We start from the raw sequence: 5,734 nt of genomic DNA, 5'->3' as shown, positions 1-5,734 counted from the left end.
TACCGGGGAAACGGTTATATTTCTACCAAATGCTCCACCTGCTGGCAGAGAATGAATGAGCATTTTCAATAAAACTGTTGTTTTGTTCAGACCAATGCAAAAATCCACCCATGTTTTTACCCTGCAAACACGCAGAGCTTTAAATGTGAACTGGTGGATCTATAAGAAGACAATGCATTATAAAAATCGAAACTGTATAGGGGTGTGCAATATGTATTGGTCTGTGATAATATCATAATTGTTGTTTTTAACTATGTGTGATCTGATATTATCGAGTACATCACGAAATGCAAACAAAACACCTACAGAGTGCATGCATACATTAGGTGATGAAGTCTAGTAAGTTAACAGGTTAAACTAGTGCGCATGCGCATTTAGAGTGAGTTCTTTCACTGCATGAATCAGTCTTTTAAAATGATCACATAATTCAAGATATGGGGCAGAAAATGTCTATATTTATATAGGGCTGCACGATAAATCGCATGCGATATTTAACGCGCATCTTGTCAGTAAAGCCGGTTCTTTAATCAGCGTAAATCTCCATCACTTGTGGGCTTTCACATGGAGCAGCATTAACTACACAGAGCCGTTGTTCACTGACAAGCTGCGCAAAACCACGATCATATTTTGCGCATTTTTTGCGCAGCTTGTCGGTGAACAACGAGCACTGTTTCGCATTTTGGAGCAACATGACTGTTTCATTCAGCTTTTGTGTTTCCTCTGCATTGCAAAGATAAATTGTGTTGATACTGATTTCATTTGCTTGGTAACAGCCCAAGTGCAAGAATTTGACTCAAAAGATGGTGCACACTTTTAGAAAAAATGGCTTAAAGGTAAAAATGCCCATAAAATGTATTGGAAAAGATTAATTGTGTGCACAATAACACACTCAGCAAAATATCGTCTAATTATCGTTATTGATAAAATCCCAGAAATGTATCGAGATATCATTTTTTGTCAATATTGCACATCCCTAATTTATGTTATTTAATTTATATAATAATTTATTGATAATCATTTTTTTAATATAATAATTAATACTTTTGACTCATCCATTTTCTTAAAAATAGTTTAAAGGCTGAAATGTAAAGTTGATAATTTTATAAAACTTTCTGTTTTTGTGAAAACTTGTATCTGAACTGTAAATTATGCTTTTTACAGTAATTAGTTTAATATAAATGTAAAGTTGATAATTTTATAAAACTTTCTGTTTTTGTGAAAACTTGTATCTGAACTGTAAATTATGCTTTTTACAGTAATTTTACAGTTTAATATGGTACTATAGACATTGCCCTACCCTGCTCATATGGTATTCATTTTATTTGTGCAGGTCTTAAAAAGTCTTAAATTTTAGCTTAAAAATCCTGCAGAAACCCTGTGTACAAGCCATGACCCTTATCCATCCTCAGTTGCTAACCTGGGTCACTGCATAAGGTACCAAATTAAGGGTTAATCGTTAACTTCTGATTGGTTAACAGAATGTTTTACCCGTCCAACCAACATGCATTTATCCCATCCAAGTGCGCATACACATTTTGCTGTGGCACATGGGGAGCAATTGAGGGTTTGGTGTCTTGCTCAAGGTAACCTCAGCTGTGGGTATATAAGGTAGAGAGCATTATACATTCACTCTCACGTACAATTCCTGCTGGTACTGAGACTAGACCCATGACCTTTGGGTTACAAGTCCAACGCTTTAACCATTAGGCTATGAATGCCCCCCCACCCCTCCACATATGGTCATATTTGATTCATTCTGCTAGTACTATCTGCTTAAATGGGGAAAGATTTAGTTGCAATCTGGGCAGTTGTGGCCTAATTGTTGGAGTCAGACTTGTAACCTGAAGGTTAACCTGAAGGTTGCAGATTTAAATCTCAATCTCAGTAGGGAATGTAGGTTAGGGATTGAATGAACAGTGCTCTCTTCCACTTTCAATACACCCAGTTGCTCCCCGGGCACCACAGCGACTGGTTGCCAACTGCTCTGGGTGTTCACTACTCACTGCTTCTGATGTGCATGCAGTAGTTTGGAAGGGTTAAATGCAGAGGACAATTTTCAAGTATTGGTTACCATACTTGGCCTTCGCTGTCAGGTCAAAAAAAAAGTGTGGCTTTTTAAAATTCTTTTTAATTTTATTTGTATTAGCATTTCTTTCCCACTCCAAACAAAAGTGATGGGGGCAAGCAAAATAATTCCTTAGCATGTTTAGCTGAGAGAAAAAACCTGGTGGAGCCAATCCTTCTCTGACAAGAAACAAATTACAATACATATGTATTTCAATAAATTTGAGGTGTTTTATTTCCTCATGAGTGAAGGGCTAACCTGCACCCTGGCAAATAAAATTTTGGGCTATACCGAAGTATATTGATCTTGCAGTGTGTGCAAGATTTTAAAAGCACTCTGTAATATGACTGTATTTTAATTATACGGCAGCATTTAAGAATAGAGCAGCTATGGCTGGGACAGGGTTCAAGTATCACTCAAAGCTTCAAAGTAATCATGAGTATGTTAAATCAACTTTCTTCTGAGCCAATCTGAAGATACAGGCCTGTACATTCCAAGATGTGTTTCTAAGAATAAAACAATCTAGAATTGTCAAAACGTCAGCAATTGGATTCAGCTAATGAAGGATAAAACTAAGGCCGAATTCAAAATGGCAGAAATAATACTAGTATGCTATTTTGAATTATGCACAAGTTTGTGTTTTCATGTATAAAACAAGGAGAATTGAATCAATGAGAATCACTGGGTGCTTCTCAATTCTTATTTGTGCATCCTCGTTTCCTTTCCTTGCTTCCTTTCCTTGCGTCTTAGCTCCACCCCTTCAGGATGCGAGGGAAAGATGCAAGGAAAAGACGGGAGGACGGAGGAGTTAAATCAAGTGAAATGATATATCCTCGCTCCCTTTAGCGTCACTTCAAAGCGTCATCAGCTGCGCTAAAGGGATCTGCCCTTATATGGTTAAAGTTTGTTATTTAAGATATTCATAATAAATATTAATAAAGCAAGATACCCTGTTTAAAATATATGACATGTATGGTTTATTTAAACTGCAAAGGTAAAATATAAATTTAAATTATTACAACAGATGTGAAGGGGGAGGAGAATATATACGTGCTTCAGGTTTTTCGATGAAAAACACTTCCACAAAGGATACACCTGTGTATCCTCGCTCATAGCTCCTCAGGAAGCCTCCTCATTCCTCAATCCTCGCCTCCTTGCGGTGCAATTTGATAATTGAGATGTCTTACAAGATGGCTGAGCTCGATCGGTTTCCGGGTCATAGGATGGAGGACGGAGGAGCGAGGAAACGAGGAGGGACATTGAGAAGCACCCACTCAGATGCATAAGCGCCAACACATGCAAGTCTGGAGAATCGTGAGGGTTAATGAAGAGGGAGGGACTATCTTTAATTAGCTGAAACCTGTAGAGTACAAAAAGGCCAAAGGGCAGCATCCCGACTTTGTGACTAGCTGTTGAATAATGGCTGGACATTGGTGGTTGTTTCAGATTTTGGCAGTTTGTGCGTTCTGTCATGCTGTTCCAAAGTGGAGTAATCTGCTCCAGAACCCTCAAGCTCTGATGATCCAGCAAACTGACCAGCGGTTTCAGCAGCCAGTTCAACAACAAACTAACCAGCGGTTTCCTCAGCAGTTTCAGCTTCAGAAGCCAGTGGCGCAGACAGAGCCCCTTGATAAATGTGCTGTAGCTGATTATGAGCAGATCCAATGTGGACAACCTGGGATCAGTGGTGCTGAGTGTGAAGCTATCAACTGCTGCTTTAAAAGACAGCAGTGTTACTATGGGAGGGCAGGTAAGTGTTCTCAATCTTATTGTTCATGTTAAATTGATCCTCAGCCTTAACCTGCTCTTTTACCTTGTTCTAGTGACAGTCCAGTGTATTAGAGATGGTCAGTTTGTGGTAGTGGTGTCTAGAGATGTTACTCTGCCTTGACTGAGTCTGGATTCGGTTCATCTACTGGGTGGAAACCACCCACCTTGCGCTCCTGTGGCGTCCACACCTTACTTTGCTATATACCAGTTCCCTGTGACTGCATGTGGCACGAGCATGATGGTGAGCAGCTGCTTCTGGTTTTATTCTGCATTGCTTATGATGGACTGGATGCTGACACCGTTCCTGTTCACAGGAGGACAGTGGATATGTGATGTATGAGAACAGAATGACCTCATATGAAGTGGGGATTGGACCGTTTGGTTCCATCACAAGGGACAGTCATTTTGAGTAAGTGGTCTATGACTTGGTGTGAATGTTGTTCTCTGATAAATGCTACAAGCTCACTGTCTGTTGTCCAGGTTTCTCTTCCAGTGTAGGTACTCTGGAACTTCTGTGGAAGCTCTGGTTGTGGAGGTCAACTCTGTTCCTCCACCTCCACCAGTAGCTGCTCCTGGACCTCTCAGGGTGGAGCTCAGACTGGCCAATGTGTCACCAAAGGCTGTGCAGAAGGTAAGGTCTTGTCCTGTGTCATCCTAAAGCCTTTCAAACTCCAGCAGTTTGTTTAAACCCCAGTGTTCCTCAGGGGATGAGGCCTACACCTCCTACTACAGTGATGCTGATTATCCCATCACAAAAGTCCTGCAGGAGCCTGTGTATGTTGAGGTGTGCATTATGGAGAGGACTGACCCCAACATTGTCCTGATGCTGGGACGTTGTTGGGCGACATCAACCCCCAGTCCACTCAGTCTCCCCCAGTGGGACCTTCTGATCGATGGGTGAGTAATGCCAATCTTTATCCAGTTAGTCTGCTGGGAGACTTTCTAACTATCTCTTCACTCTTCAGATGCCCTTACCAGGATGACTGTTATCTGACCACACTGGTTCCAGTGACCGGATCATCTGGTCTTCAGTTCCCAACCCACTAAAAGCGCTTTGTTGTGAAGATGTTCACATTTGTAGATCCAGCCTCACTGGCTCCTCTGCAGGAAACTGTATGCTCTTCCTGAATCCATATTATTACTCCTTTTAATGGATTCTATGGCTTAACCCTCTTTCTTCCCTGTCAGATCTTCATCCACTGCAGTACAGCGGTGTGCCATCCCTCTTCCGGCTCCTGCTAGCAAAGCTGCACCAGGAAGAGTGAGAACTTGCTATAACTTGACTTGATGAATTGAGTGTTTGTTTTTGAAATGCTTCTACCATTCTTTCAGGAAGAGACACTCATGCCAAGACCATCTCTAATGGGCAGACTGTGGTTTCTAGCGGAGAAGTTACTCTGGTCATGTAAATTTGGCTGTTTTAATAAACTGCATTAAACTCCAAGATGCTAGTTCTGTTTGATGTTGAGTTGACTTTGCAGAGTCCAATCTTGCATGACTGTTCCCAGTTTTTCTAGGGCTACACTACTAAACCAAGGTTCCATTTGCTTTAGCAAGGTTATGCGTCGAGTCAGCTTCTGTGCAAGCCGTTTAACTATTTGCGACGCTCTAGTTGCTAATCTGGGCACTCATACTTCATGCAGGGTCCTCATATGGACTCAAATATAGGGTTATGGCAACTTCTGGTTAACTTTGCTCTTTGTCTTGTTCTCCCATACCCAAGTCCCATTATAGTCTAGAAGTTGACTTGTTGGCCATATCTCTGATGCCATTTGAAGGGGTTTATCCAGTCATGCAAGTCCACCGGTCTCCAAACTCTGTCCTGGAGGGCTGGTGTCCTGCAGCGTTTAGTTCCAACTTGCCTCGCACTTGCCTGGAACTTTCTAGTAGTGATGGTAC

General features: G+C 41.3%; 1 pseudogene; it reads left to right on the top strand.

The window, feature by feature from the left end:
- Positions 1 to 3,461: 3,461 nt before the first annotated feature.
- LOC107756056 (zona pellucida sperm-binding protein 4-like) lies at positions 3,462 to 5,274 on the top strand (annotated as a pseudogene).
- Positions 5,275 to 5,734: the final 460 nt, after the last annotated feature.

This window comes from Sinocyclocheilus rhinocerous, unplaced genomic scaffold (genome assembly GCF_001515625.1).
Source record: "Sinocyclocheilus rhinocerous isolate Xijiao unplaced genomic scaffold, SAMN03320098_v1.1 scaffold1074, whole genome shotgun sequence".
Lineage (NCBI taxonomy): Eukaryota > Metazoa > Chordata > Actinopteri > Cypriniformes > Cyprinidae > Sinocyclocheilus > Sinocyclocheilus rhinocerous.
The sequence above is the reverse complement of the archived record's forward strand: the minus strand, read 5'-3'. Positions and strand labels throughout refer to the sequence as shown.